The sequence below is a fragment of the Camelus bactrianus genome, chromosome 2, assembly GCF_048773025.1.
Source record: "Camelus bactrianus isolate YW-2024 breed Bactrian camel chromosome 2, ASM4877302v1, whole genome shotgun sequence".
Classification (NCBI taxonomy): Eukaryota; Metazoa; Chordata; class Mammalia; order Artiodactyla; family Camelidae; genus Camelus; species Camelus bactrianus.
This window is the reverse complement of record NC_133540.1, coordinates 83614446-83630596: the sequence shown is the minus strand read 5'-3', so window position 1 is coordinate 83630596 and position 16151 is coordinate 83614446. Positions and strand designations below refer to the sequence as shown.

The window sequence follows — 16151 nt, the reverse complement described above, 5'->3', positions numbered from 1 at the left end:
ATCAGGAAGGAATAATGAAGGTACTGAGGCAGAAGTTGGAAGAGAGGGAAAGAAAGGAGCTGCTTCTTCAAAGTAGCTATTTGGTCCATCAGTGGGGAAATGGATATACCCAGTTGTGGCTTCTTCTCAAATGTAATCTCTATAGTAGTTAAAACGAATTACATCTAACATAGCAATCTGGGGTGGGGGGGGAGAAATCTGAAAAACTTGAGCTTGAATGAAGAAGTCAAGTTGGAATATGCAACTTGAGCCAAATAATATTATACATTTAATTTTTAAACCCACAAAATAATATTATGTATTGATATGGACACACACATAAACAAACTGCATGAAACATTGATGGAAAGGAAAAACCCTACCTCAGGAATGGTTACTTCTGGAGAACTTACATAGTTACGGGCTAGGGAGAGGTACTCAGGGGACTTTATATCTGCAATGTTGTATTTATTTCAAAATATCTGAAACAAAGAAGTCAAAATGTGTGTATTTGTTCAGTGTAATGTGACTGCATGGTCACCTCTTATATTTGCTATATCTGAATATCTGTTATATTCATTTCTATAAATTCCTGAATATTTGAAAAAAATATGCTTTCTCAACAATTTTTTGTATGTTTAAAATAGTTTATCTTTTCAACTGCACAACTGAGGTGGGAAAAGTTGTGAGAAATAGACAGTTATACGCTCTGATGTGGGGAATGTATTTATATATAATTTACATTGTCTTCTGAGGAAAAGAGAAAGAAGGCCATGGGAAAGAGACTGACCAGCCACTCACAAATGCAAGGAATCTGGAGCCGTTTGGTGGCTGTTCTGAGCAGGCAATATGGGGAGGGAGAACGTGTCCAAGTAATGGTTAGATAAAGCACGGGAGGGGAAAGGCGGATGAGAGGATACAGTGTCCTGTGGGTGGGGGAGCCACCTGTAAATGAAATGTTTAAAACCTGAACTACAACTTGCTGCAAATGCACAGACTGTCTGGGCTGGAGCCAAGACTCAGGCACATGCAGGTTAGGGAGAATAAGAGGATACCCACCACCCTTCCTCCTTCCTACAGACACAGGGTTTATTCAAATAAACTGGATTACTCGAGACTGTGGGTCCTCCTGGGAAAATAATTAAATCCTGACCCCAGTTAGGTTTCACACATATACAACTGTCTGTTTAGTTGAGGGCACCTCAAATAAAATAAGACATAACGAAAGACAACAGAAAATTTACCAAAAGGAGTAAGGTGTCTGGTGCAGTAAATTCAGCAAGAGGATCTAAGAAGTGGAGGGCAGAGAACTGAACAGCTAACAGCAGGGCCCAAGAAGAATCAGGCATTACAGCTGCATGTTTGGGCCCTGGTACATATGAATTAACAGTTGTCTCACAGCTTAGCAATTTTGGGGCACATGATTCCCAAAACTGGAGAAAGAAGCACTCTATTTTTCGTTCTCAAAAGTGAAACTGGCCAAGCGATTAGCAAGGATCTCAAATGAGAAGCTGTTGGTGGCAGCCAAGTCCCAGCTCACTGGGCTCAAAGGCAGCTGCATCACCAGAGTTCCAACTAGATTAGTTCCAGGTGGAAGTTCTGGATGCAGCAGGAGCAACTCGGAAGACAGCACTGCACGTCTAACTCATCGTGCTCCAGGGCCAACCAAGCCTGTTCCGGGACCCTTCATCTTCGCTGTAACATAGAGAGAGGAAGCATTCTTTCTCTCACTTTGCCAAAGTGCCATTGGCTGCAGTGCCTGAGACGAGAGCCACACCGAGGCAGGACGGCAGCGTTGCGGCAGCTGGCCACCAACGAGGCAGCAGCACCAAGCCTTTCACTCAGATCTGCAGCTAGAATGCAGTAGCAACAGCAGAATTCCAGTTTGGGCAGCTGTGGCAACCCAGTGTAGGAAGCCCCAGCAGTGAGCTCTAGCCTGGACTCAGCATGGATAAGTGAAAAGCACCCTGTAGGGGAGTTTCCACAAATACATGGAAGAAGGGAACTCCAAAGGAACCACAGTGGGTAGGTGGGGTGCAGAGCAATTGAGATGTGAACGCTTTTGTGTTCCCAGGGTGGGCAGAGCTGAGATGTTCAAGTTACCGTAACTTGCTGCTGTGAAAGACGGCACATTTATGAAAGACCTTGTGCTTTGGAGGAAAAAAACATAAGAATGTAAATCACAAATTTGAATTAGATCATTCTTCTCAATATTTTTGTATCCCTCTAAGATATGGAATCTTCTAGAAGGATTTTTGGTTAAGAAAATAAAGAACATGAAGGGTGGAGGAAAAGGAGGAAGACACGGCAAATGATCAAATATATCCAAATTATGTCAAATTATGTCATGATGACAATCTCTTCGATTGTAAACAGTGAGAAACATGTAATAGTTGAGACTGTTTTAAATGGAACTTGGTGTAGGAGCTAAAATTTTAACCTGAAGCCTGATGGTATAAGGGGAGAGGTGACAGCACCCCTGCAGCAGGGACAATTGAGGATCTCAATCCAGGTGAAATAAGGAGGGCTGAGCAATAACTGTGACCACAGAGTTGACCTCAAATCAAAAAGCCCCCCAATGAACATTAAAAGCCCTGAACATTTAAAAGCCAAGAAATCTTCAATTTACAAAGCATCTGAATACACAAAGAAAGAAAAATAATGAAAGTGAGAAAGGCAGGGGTAGCCGAAACACCTGAGATAATTCTGATGCAATATTTAGCATTGTCCGGCAACATGGATAGAAAGGGAAGCTAGTCACCCTCTTACATGTGCCATACGTGGAGACGCATTTTAGCCAATTTGTTTGTTTCAAGTGCAGGTAACCTTACTTACCCAGCACTTTGCCCATATCAGGAATCATGCTGTCTTCCCTGAGAGATCCCTCTCTGGCTTAAGTGGTCCCATCAGCTGCTGTCTGAGAGGGTGGCAAAGGGAGAGTGCACACTGACCCCAGAGAACCTGGTCCAGCCTCCTGAAGAGGGCAGATGGGACACATGCGGGCTGTCTCTTCCTTCCTGAGTCTTGCACAAGTATAAACACATGAGCATCACAGCAAAGGATCACATGGGGACCAGGAAAGACGCATGCATGCTGCACTCCTGCTGTCAAGGTAACAAATGCCTTCGAGTCCTGGCAACAAGAAACCCTTCTGGAGCTGCTGTCAGAGAAACTAAGGGATTAGCCAAACTTCTCCCACTGGGGAGGTCACCACCCTCCAGAAGGCAGAGAAGGCTGTGGCTGGTAGAACACTCACCAGCATTGCTCAGTTGTGGGGGATGCATCCCACAGTCCTTACACTTCACACCTTCTTATAGCTCCCAGTCAAGACTTAGTACCCACAGAGGAGTCTACCTCCAGAGTGACATATGATGACTTGTTGGCAGCCTGGCCTCTATGGAAAATGATTCATCAGCAATCACAGCACTTTCTTCTCGTGAAATTCAAATCCTGTCATCAGAGGACTTGAGGGTTTGATGATACCTGGAGATCATTCTGACTGCAGAATTTTTAATGGAATAGCATGCCTGAAATTCACAGCACAAAAGGACAAGTCTCTTCTACAGCCAGAGGTGTCCTAACACATCGCATGTGTGCCCATATTTCCCCTGCCTCAACCAAATCATATAAGTTTGCAATAGGAATGCCTAGCAATTGTGAGACCTCCAGAGCCCTGGCCCCTCTCCAGTAAGGGTCTCATAAGCAATGATGATCACAGCTCTCGCAGCAACGAACAGCTGACGCCACTTTCCTGTCCTCCTGGCTCCCTGAGATGACCGCCAAGGCCTCTGAGACTTTCATCTTTGCCACAAAAGCACCCTAAAGCTGACAAAGAATAAACATTACCTTACAATTCCACCAGAGCCGGGAACAGCTCTTCATGACTTAGTGCCTAAATTATTATATGGATCCCCAAACAGCAATGTTTTGTTTTTCCAATGTTCCCAAGATTTTCATGACAATGTCTCTTTGACATTTTACTCACAGGCCCTCCTTAGTATTCAGACAGGGCTCCATGGGAATCAGACAGAGTATGAGCTGCATGAAGACTCTTCACTGTGCCCCCAAATCACCCTCCCCACCCCCACCAATCCTTTAGAATGAGCCATTGCTGAGCAGGCTTCTCAGGCTGCTCCTAGACACCTTGCACTTTTAAGGGAGCCTGAGACACAGGCCTCCCAGAATGACCAAACCTGGGATCAACACAGTAAGGTACCAGTTGAGGTCCCCCTACTATATTTACAACCATGGATATCACTCTTTCAAGGAAAATTACTCTTCCCCACAATAGAAGACAAAGCTATCTTTAAACAAAGGAGAAGAGCTTCAGCTAAGCAAGAGCAAAGATTCTGTACATGTCCACACGCCCAAGAGAGAGGACTAGAGCGTGCTGAGGAAAACCAGAGTCAGAAAGCTCACGACTTGAAAAATTCTCCCTTTGGGTGACCTTTTCTACCAAGAATCAAGGCTTTTCTATTGTTAGAAACATAAAATCTCAAGGAGATGCCGGACTTCCATCTCTCTTAACCCTCATATCCTCAACCATGGAAATCAAAGGATGTTAACTTTTGGGACTCTCATAAGAGCTATAGATCTTCTCCTCAGGAAAACCAACACAGACACCCCCGTACAAAATTGTGCCTATAATTTTGGTAGAAGACGACTCACAAACCTCTTTAAAATTCAGGTTAAGGATCCCTGAACTAGATGATTACTGAGATCTCTTCCAAATTTAAAGTGAGTTAATAGACGTTCTGGTTACACTTGACAAATTGAACAATCTCGTTTTTCTTCGCTCACAAGAAAAAATGATAACAACAGAAAAATAATAGGAGATGACGGGATGGATGTCGAGATGTTAACAAAGTAACAGGAAGTAGAAAGTGAATGGACAAGTGAAACAGACTTAGCTGAGCAGAGATTTAAGTAGCTGTACCGAAATCATTCAGTTCACCACTCAGAACACTGGAATAGCTCTGAAACTGAAGACTCTGGTACCTATGAAAGTAAAAGTGAGAAAGGAAGTCTTACTCTTTTATATAGGCTCTGTCAAAGGCCAGTAACTAATTCTGTATTCTTTTTATGAGAAGGAGCCCCTAAATTGTATAAACTTTATGCCCCAATAATCTTGAATTTGTCCTTCGGTGGGGCTGAAACAAAGATAAATTGAAAGCCTTTATTAGTAACAATTAGATCCCAAGGGAACTCCATGGCTGAAGACAAAAGATGTACTCACTTAGACGTTAAAATAGCTATATCTCAGCTATGGGCAGGGATGAGGGCCCATACTGAAAGCGAGGGCATTAAATGAAAATCTGCATACTAATTGTGGAAACCAAGACTCCTCCCTCCCTATAGCTCCCAGAATGCTGATAGTCAGTTGTCCTTGTAAGAGGTTGGATATTTTTTCTCTGGAGAAACTACAGAAGTTGGCATTTGCAAGCCCTTTAATAGAACAGCTGTCCAATCACTCTACAGTAAAACTAACAAGAATACAAGCCTGCAGGGCTTCCAACCATCTTCTCTGTAGCTCACTTTAAAATATGAGTGGACACAAATGATAAATCCTGGAGAGGGTGTGGAGAAAAGGGAGCCCGCCTACACTGTTTGTGGGAATGTAATTTGGTGCAACCACTATGGAGGACAGTATGGAGGTTCCTGAAAAAACTGAAAATAGACTTACCATATGATCTAGTAGTCCCACTCAAGGGCATATATCTGGAGGAAGCTCTGATTTGAAAAGATACATGCACCCCAATCTTCATAGCAGCACTATTTACAATAGACAAGACATGGAAGCAAACTAAATGCCCATTGACAGATGATTGGATAAAGAAGATATGGTATATATATGCAATGTAATATTACTCAGCCATAAAAAGGAATGAAATAATTCCATCTGCAGAAACATGGATGAACCTAGAGGTCATCATACTAAGTGAAGTAAGCCAGAAAGAGATAAATGCCATATTATATCATTTACATGAAGAATCTAAAAGAAAATGATACAAATGAACTTATTTACAAAACAGAAACAGACTTACAGACATAGAGAACAAACTTCTGGTTACCAGTGAGGAAAAGGAGGGAGAGGAGGTATAAATTGGGAGTTCAGGATTTGCAGATACTAACTACTACATTTAAAATAGATAAACAACAAGGTCCTACTGTAAAGCACAGGGAAATGTATTCAATATCTTGTAATAACCTATAGTGAAAAAGAATATGAAAAGGAATATATATATATATATATATATATATATATAACTGAATCACTATGCTGTACACCAGAAACTAACACAACATTGTAAATTGACTCTACTTTGATTAAAAAAAATTACATGAGTGAACAGTAAAGAAATCACCAAACATTTAAGGACCATCTGCAACATGAAAGTCAGAGGCTAAAACATACAAACGGGGGGAAAACAAAACAAAACAAAATTTTGAAGAAATAGGCAATGCAGGGTACAAGATTTTTAAATTGTTGACTATAATTAAACTCAGAGAGGTGAGAGAGGTTATAACATACACCTACCTTAGATTTTTATTTATAAAAGAATATTTTTAAAAAACCATGAAAGAACTCTTAGAAGTTAAATGTGATTGCCAAAATTTCGAAAACACTCGATCCAAGATTTGGAAGATAAGTTGAGGAAATCTCCCAGTAATAGAACAAAAGAGTAAAGAGAAAATTGGGCAGAGTAAAAGTAAACGCCAGGGGGCAGAATTCTAAGATGGGCCCCAAGATTCCCTGCTGGTGTACAGGCCGTTGTATAATCCCCTCCCACAGAGTGTGGGTGGAACGTTTGTCAACATGATGCCAATTTCTCTTCTCCTTGACAACACTTGTTATCATATGTCTTTTTTTAATTATAGGCATCTTATTAGGTGTGAAGTATTATCTGTATGATTTTGATTTGCATTTCCCTGATAGTTAATGATATTACATGATATTATGCATCTTTTTACGTGTTATTAGCCATTTGTATATTTTCTTTGGAGAAATATCTAGATGCTTTGCTCATTTTTAAATTAGGTTATTTATCTTTGCATTGCTGAATTTTAGGAGTTCTTTATGTATTCTAGATATATCTCTTATCAGATATATGATTTGCAAAAATTTTCTCCCATTCTGTGGGCTGTCTTTTCATTTTTTGAATGGTGTCCTTTGAAGCAGTTTTTAATTCTGATGATGCACAATGTATCTACTTTTTTTTATACCAAATAATTTTTTAAACATCATTCGATCTCTTCCTTGACATGCAAGCTCTCTTCTTAAGCTCCTCTTAGATTCTACTTATACCATGGTCCTCTCAGAAAAACTCTGCCCGGTTTAAATTGATAATTCCCTTCTGGGGCCAAATCTACACCTCTCCCATACCTTGAATAGATTTCTAACTGACTCATTACACTTACTGATTGATGTACAGTATTTCTATTCCTAACTAGGTTGTGAACAACTTGAGGGTACAGTACTATTATTCAACTTTGTATTTTTAAATAAGCAATTTTTTAAAATCTGGAACAATGTGGAGATTCCTCAAAAAACAAAAAGAACAGAACTACTCTTGGAAGTACTCATTTCTGAAGAAAATGAAAACACTAATTCAAACAGATACATGCACCACAATGCCCATAGCAGCATTATTTACAATAGCCAAGATAGGAAAGCAACCCAAGTGTCCATCAAAGATAAATGGATAAGGAAGTTGTGGTATATACATACAATGGAATATTACTCTGCCATAGAATAGAATGAAATGCTGCCATTGGCAACAATGTGGATGGACCTGGAGGGTACTATGCTGAGTGAAATAAGTCAGATAAAGAAAGACAAATACTTTATGTTGTCACTTATATGTGGAATCTAAAAAATAAAACAAATGAATGAATGTAACAAAACAGAAACAGACTTACAGATAATAGAGAACAAACTAGTAGTTATCAGTGGGGAGAGGGAAGGAGGGAGAGGCGATATAGGGGTAGGGGATTAAGAGATACAAACTACTATGTTTAAAATAAATAAGCTACAAGGAACATTGTACAGTACAGGAAAATATAGCCATTATTTTTAATAACTTTAAATGGAGTATAATCTTTAAAAAAATGTTGAAACACTATGATATTCATACCTGAAACTAATATAATATTGTAAATCAATTAATTTCAACAACAAAAATCTGGAATATACTGGGCATTCAACTAATGTCTGATAAATAAATGAAGAATAAGCGAATTAATGAATAAATGCCAACTGTACGTTCAGCAATGGTTTGATGCATGTTGAGGATCTACAGTGTCTTGGTTAACTTCCAGAACCCCTTCATGGCACAACAGTACTATATCCAAATCTTTTCTTGTGCTATCTGTTCTACATGGAATACATCCTTTTTTTCTTTTAGTTTCTAGAATCTCATCTTTTCCTATCAAGATTTTCCCAAGGAATAGGATGAAAAGAAGACCCATTCTATCTGAATATGCATTTTCCTGAAACTCACACCCGATTAACATAAATATATCTGCACTAATTTCTCTAAATAATGTATAATAATTCACTATATTACTATATTCAGTAATTCTGTTATCTGCTAATGTACAGAAAAAAATCTTAATTATCTATTTTTTTTGGAAGAAACTAATTGAGTACAGTAGGAGAAAAAACAAGGGGAGTGGGGCCATACCCAATCTTGCTTTCAAATCCTTAGGTATCATTAAGCAGAATACATAACAAAACCACCTGCTACCTTATTCCTTACTTACTTTTTCCCCCTACGTAGCCTATAACCAAAATTTCTCATCCAAAATACTGATCCTCTTAAAATGAGCAAAAGTCTAATGACAAACACAAGCAAAATTGTCATAGCAAGTAACTTGCTCATTAGCATGGATAATGAAGAGTTGAGTAAATATCTTATTTTAGTCTTTGTCTACCCAACGTAGAGTGTGACGGGTAGAAAAAGATAAAAACCAAAATTAAAAATATATACTCTAAGAATTCCAGGACCATTTTTTATTAATCAGCTTCATATAGAACCTTCACACATATCCTATCATGTTTGATTTTTAAAAGTTCATATATACAAAATATTTTGCAAAAATAAATGCCTGCTAATGCAAAATACAAATACATCCATGTACTACAGAAGAATCAAGTACATTACAGGAAACAAAAACAAATAAACCTGTACCTTAAAGTGTCAAGAACTAAAGGAAATTTTATTTATTCAACCAGTATTTATCAAGCATCTACTTCATTTGTCAGATACCATTCTAGGCACTGAGAACACAGTGGTGAACAAAACAAGTCCCTGCTCTGGTGGAATTTACATTCTAGTGCAGGCAGACAGACTATAAACAAATAAATAATTTGTCAAGTGGTGGTAAAAACAATAACCAAACACAAGGCAGGGTAAAAGGAATAGCAAAGGCAGGTAGATAGGGTGGTCAGCTAAGGCCTGTTTAATAAGATGACATTTAAGCAGAAACCTGAAGGAAGTGCGGGAGTAAGCCATGAAGAGATCTGGGGGGTAAGTATGCCAAGAGGAGCACCCAGCAGGGCAAAGTCCCTGGGACCAGTGTGCCTGGTGCATTCAAGGAACAGCAGAAGCCAGTCTGCTGTGAAGTGAGCAAGGAGGAAAGCAGTAAGAAGTGGAGATCATGCGGTACCTTGTGGAGCATAGTAAGGTCTTTTGTCTTGTCTCTGATTGAAATGAGAAACAAAAGATGGGATTACATTTCCTTTACCCTACTGAAGAAGCCAGTCCTTTATTTGTATCTGGGATGGAGTGGAAGGAAGGAAAGGAATACATGAACAGGAACCACGATACTAGGAGGGCAGAGACTGGTTCTGATGAACTACAGACTGCTTTGAAATCCACTTCAGGGTCATAACATATGGCTCTTGTAATTTTTATCTGAAAACATTGTTAATAGCAGGCGGACATTCATGATTTCCTTCAGTCCTAATGCAGTAACCTCCTATTTTCCCATCAGGTGAGATGGGAATGGTAGTCTAAATTCAGCCTAATCACGGTGCCAATAATAGCACAAAAGCGAAGAGCGCGTCTGAGCTGGAGATCCCCAATTTCTGCCTCTGAATTAAGCCTTGTTACCGGTCCTCCAGATTCAGGTTAATCCCCATCCTACCTGAGCAAACTCAGAGGAGAGGCATCGGCACTCTACTGCAACTAGACCGCAGAACAAACAACCACCAAGCACTAGCCAGGCAAATGTGCCAGCATCCAGCAACCTTGTCTTTCTATTTGCTGTATTTTTAGCAGTCACTGCTGAGCAACTCATTTTCCCACACTAAGGCAACTAGAACAATTTTCCAACAGAACTTGCACAAAATATCACCAGCTAATTTGTTTGAACTGCATAACCTTTCTCTTTCTCTCCCTTTCTCCCTCCCTCCCTTTTTCTTAGTTACATTCTGAGCCCAAACTGTCTCCCTTAGAGATGAAGTCTCTCGCTGCTTTAGTGAAAGAATTTTTCTGTGTTTAATTTTAATGGTAAATTAGGTTCAAAGAAAAGAACAGCTATTTTGAGCAATATTAAGATTGTACCATGGGGGGTAGTGCCAAGATGGCTGAGTAGAAGGACACGCAGGTCACCTACTCCCACGAAGACTGTACTGTGGGATTCAGGTCCTCCTGGCGAATTCTCTTCCTAGTGAAATACTTTTGTGGTTATTGATGCAAAAGAAATGAAAAATAATTTGTTCTTCAAAATGGATACCAGCCAGGGAGCTTTATGGGAATTCCTGCTGCCTCATGGCTGAGCCTAGTCTCCTCTTCACAGCTGCCACCACCTGGTCCTCATCTTCCCAAACCCACTGGGATTCGAACACTTGTTCATCACTATGGAGAAAACAGAAATGTGCCAGAAATTTAAACTGTGATAATGTCACAACAAAATTTTAAATATCACCTAGTTCTTCAGGTAATTAATTCCTATTCTACACCGGCATCTACCTGGGGGCAAGCAAGTCACTTATAGCACCTTTCCTGAATTTCTAAGAAGTGTCTGTTATCCATCAAGTTTTTACTGAGCATTTATGATGTGCCCAGTATTGTTCTAGATGCCAAAGATATAGCAGTAAACAAGCAAACAAGAAAGGTAAAAATCCCTGCTGTTGTTTCCAGTGGAGGGACCTTGGGGAACGGTGATAACACTAAGGAGGAAAATGAACCAGGACATGAGGCTAGGAAGGCCCGGGAAGGGGGATGGGGTGGGGGACCAGTGCAATTTTAAATAGGTGGCCAGGGAAGGTTATCACTGAGAAGATTCATTTGAACAAATACGTGACAGATTCGAACACATAAGATACCCTTTCAAAAAGCATTTTGACTTTATGCCATTTCCTTTCTAAAAACATATGCGCTGTGGTGGTTTTAAGGAAGCATATTTTATAGCCTTTTTGATAACTTTACATGAATTTAAATGTTAGTTCAAAGATGACCATTCTCATAATTATTACCTAATACTGTAGGAGACAAACATTATAACTTGTAGATCATCTATCAATTGCTTCAACTTTTAAAGGGAGAACAAAAGACAAATTTCTTCTTTTAAAAGAGAAGTCAGCAATGTGAATGGTTACAAAATTAGTATGCAAGTATTAATTGTCTTCACATGTATTAATACAAACATCCAGTTTAAAAATACAAAGATAAAAATCCCATTTATAATAACAATAGAACATGGCAAAATATTTAGGAATAAACTTGACAAGAAATGTGCAAGAACTATGGAGAAAATTTTGCAATACTACTAAGGAATACAAAGAATAACCTTGAACACATGAAAATTAATACCACGTTCATGATTAGGAAGACTCAACATCAAGAAGAGAGCATTTCTCCCTAATTTAAATTTATAATTTAATATGATCACAATAAAAATACAATCAGAATTTTTGCTGGAAAAATAGTGAGGTATATTTAAAGTGCATATGGAAGAGAAAAAAATCAAAAGGCTGGGAAACTCTAAAAATATAAAATTAATAATAAGAGGGGAACAAGCCCACCATGTGTATTTTTATTTTGAAACTTCACCAATTAAAATAGTGTGGTGCTACTGAATGAGTGACAGACAGATGAGTGAAACAAAATAGAAGGTCTAGAAAAGACAGAGATATATTAAAGAATTTAGTATAAAGGTGGCATTGCACATCAGAGGGAGATGGATTATTAAGTAAATGGTTTTAGAACAAGTAGGTTAGCTATCTATTAAAAATTATGTCACATTCATGTCAAAATAAATTTTTAGTACATAAAAGTTTTAAATATTTTTTTTAAAACACAAAAGTGGGGGGAAAAAAACCATGAAGCATAGACTCAGAGTAAGGAGGTCCTTACTAAATATACCACAAAACCCAGAAATCATTAAAAACTGATTAAGTTTAAATACATTAAAATTTTAAATTTCCACACAGCAAAAACACTAGGCAAAAATTTTTTAAAAAACAAATTTTCAGCAAGTACAAAAAGGAATAACCATACATTGCCGGTGGGAGTATAAATTGGTACTAGCTCTACTGAGAACAATTTGGCACTATTAAAATTAAATTTTAAGTGTATATACATCTTTGACTCAGAAATTTCTCCTAGGAATTTATCCTCATTTGATACAAATGAGAAGAGACATATGCAAAGATATTCATGCAGCATTATTTAAAATATCAAAATATTGAACCAATTGGGATACATCTATATAATGGAATCATATGCAACCTTCTAAGAGTAAGGCAAATCTGTAAGGACTGATACGGAACGATTTCCAAGATCATTATTATCTTCCCTTAGCCCAGAAGCAGAAACAAAGACCCCAAAGCCCAATAGATTAGGTGTGAGACAGAAAAAGTATGGGTGTATGAGTCCAGCCTTTTTGCTTCCTAAGAGTAAATATGCCTGGAGCTAAGATAAAGACAAGCAGAGATGGAGAACAGACCTGGATGGGATCCAGGACTAGAGGCCCTTTCAAAGTGAAGTGGGGACTTTTTACGTCCAGGAGCATGGAGAAAAGGACTCTGTGATGAATTATTCTTAATGTGTACCCCGCATTGACCCTTTTCCTGTGAACATTAACCATCTAACCAACCTGGACACTCAAAATGTCCCTTGAAGAGCAAGTGGGACTTAATGTGGGAATTTGGACATCCTATGTGGAGATGGATACCTAAGGGAAAACTGTCCCCTGGCCAGTGTGGAACTGAATAGAACCAGTTGGGAATATCTGTCTTTAGGAAGCAATGAGCGCACCATGACTGTTACATATTCATCCCACAGAATTTGAACTTACTCTCAATTGCCAGCTCTGTATCAGTCATTCCCATTCATGAGGTCTCATGTGGAAAACACTGGTAAAAACGGCTCTCCTGACATAACTAATTTACGGTGATGGAAATGAGAATAGTGGTTTTCCTTGTGAGTAGGTAATGTCAGGGAAGGCACATCTAAGAGCCTTCTGTGGTACTGAAAATGTTCTGTATTTTGACGGCTCACAGTTAGATGCATGTTATACCTACTTTTAATGTTTGTTTAAAATTTACAGACTACTGTAAATTGACATATTTTATATTATTTATATTATAAATTTGTATATAAACTATACCTCAAATTTTAAAAACTAGCCTGGGATTTTCTTCTATTCAGCCACAACCTACTTCGGCCTGGGTTACTCACATTCTTTTCTTTCTCTACCATAAAAGGTCTAACTTACCTGTTCAGCAAAGTTCCAATGCCAGATAGTACAAATGCAAAGTCACAAGAAAAACAGAAACACAAATGTATTTAGCTGGTGTAGAGATCAAAGAAAAGTAAATAATGAACTGTGGCTTCATCAAACATTAACAGAACAGTACAGGGCAGAACACAGTAGCAAATAATCAAGATATACATTGGGATTATATTTGCTTTAGAGCAATTTATTTTCAAATTGACAGTTGGTTTTGAAGTCTTTCATTTAAGTCTAATATTTTATTAAGAGATAATCAAATTTTGGTTAATTGTGGTCTTAGAAAACTGTAATTTTCTAATGCTTTTAAAAAATACTTTTTGAAATTAAAAAAAATACTCTTTCCTTTTTGAGAGTTTGCATTTGTATTGCCCAACCATCCAGTGACCCATATGGATCAAAGCAGTTGCCAGGACTCTAGCAGGACTAAGAAAATAAATTTGAATTTCTTTTCACACTAAATTTTCTTTTCTCTGCACGTGTGGGAGACTTCTCTACTTTTAGAAAGGTGTTGTGGAGATTTACTTTCCTTAGTTCTGAGCCTCTGCTTGTTTCAGTCAAAAATACAACACTCTCTACTATCCTATTCTCACTCCCCTTACTTCTCAACAGAAGTAATTTTTGGTGGGAGAGTAAAGAGCAAAGTCAAGTCACCGGCCAAAAGTGGCCAAAGTCAATGACCTCCAGGGCAAACCCACTAAACTCCCTCCTACCAGAAGCCACAAGTTGAGGGGTGTGGGATAAACAAAGTAACTGCAAAACAAACTGCTACCAGGAGGGCAATGGCAGGAAGGAGCTGCATTAAATTCACCCAACAGTACGTTTTGCCCCACCAGCAAGAATCTCTTCTGTAGAGCTGCTATGATTTTTGAGCTCATAGCAATATGAGGCCAGGAAACAATTAGATATCAAAGAGAAGAAAGCACTTGATGGTATTAACAACAATCATCCCCAACTTTGTTCATTTTTCCCCTTCTTGGAAAAAAATGACAAAGAAAATATGGAATTTATTCCAGCCCTGCTAAAATATATCTACCTAGAATTGTTTCTAATATTTATGAATCAAAAACATCTTATAATTTTTTAAATTTTATTATCTCACCACTTTTGTAATGGCCTTACACCTCTGAATCCCCAAGAATGAGACAGTTGTATTATTATGAAAAGGGAATGAAAGCAGTTCCAAACTATCTAATTTTAAAATCATGGCTTTGCCAGTTACTAGGTATAAAGTGGAAGGTAACATCTAGCTTCACAAGGGTGTTATAAAGAAATAAAAAATTTTGTAGACTGTAACAACTTATACAAACGTAAGGCATGAGGTATTACCAAGCGGAAAGGGCAGAGGCTTTGGATCTAGAGATCCTGGTTCAAATCTCAGTAGTATCACTTTGACCAAGTTAAGTTCTCTGAACTCAATTGCTCCATCCAGATTGTTGCAAGGATTAAACATTAACTTATATAAAGGCCCAGTAACTTAATAGTCATCCAACAAATGACAGCTATTATTTTGAAGATTTTTTTCCTTTCCTTTAGTCACTTTTCATTCATTTATTAAACAAATATTTATTGAGTAATAGACACAGTACTATGGTATAATGGTAAGGTATCTACAACTTTTATCTTTATGGATTTATTGTCTAGTTGGGAACACAAGCAAATAAACAGAAAATTACAGTATACTTTTGTATGTGTTATAATAGGGGAAGCACAGAGTGCTATGGGAACCCAGATGAGAGACACTTTGTCCAGACTTAGTTCAGTACTGCAGAGGTGTCTTGGAGAAAGTGACTTTGAGCTGAAAACTGAACAACAAGTAGGAATTAGGAAATAAAGGAGAGAAAGTAAGGTAAATTTTCCAGGCAAAGACATGCACAAAGGCCCAGAAGCAAGAGACATCATGTTTTTGAGATCAAGAAACCTCAAAATATCCACCAACACATACACTCTGTTCTGGGATTAGAACATAAATACTCTCATATAGATCTTTCTGCCCTTTTGTTGTCCATTGACATCATGTCTTTCAGCCTTTCATCTGACAAATATCCACTGAAGAGAACATATTTTCAACTTCAGCCAAAATCCTACCATGACCAATCACCATTATCAGGTATAAATTCCTGGTTATGTGGCCCAATAATTCACAACATATATTCTTATTCCAATCTGGAGATCTACAAGCATAGCATCAGACTGGATGATGATGGATAAATGCCATTCTCTATACTCCATGAGCTTAACAGTCCACTTGGGAAAATAGAACATAAAATAGATTAGGACATACAACAGGATGTGATTAAATATTACTTGAATGATTGGACAATAAATGTAATAGAAATTTAGACAAGGATGGATCATGATAATTTTATAAATGTCACTGCAGCTTGGGAGTATTTTCCTCACATCATTCATATGGGCTTATTATATACAGA

At 38.2% G+C, this 16151-nt stretch overlaps 1 long non-coding RNA gene across 1 annotated transcript in view; it reads right to left on the bottom strand.

Annotated features, from left to right (window-relative positions):
* LOC141573776 (uncharacterized) overlaps nucleotides 1–12994 on the bottom strand; it is a 64215-nt gene extending 51221 nt beyond the window's left edge. The window contains exons 1-2 of the long non-coding RNA XR_012499981.1: nucleotides 12934–12994; nucleotides 10548–10841 (exon numbers count right to left, since the gene is read on the bottom strand). This is a non-coding gene — a long non-coding RNA (uncharacterized LOC141573776). The remainder of the gene's footprint in view (nucleotides 1–10547; nucleotides 10842–12933) is intronic.
* Between the last annotated feature and the right edge of the window lie 3157 nt (nucleotides 12995–16151).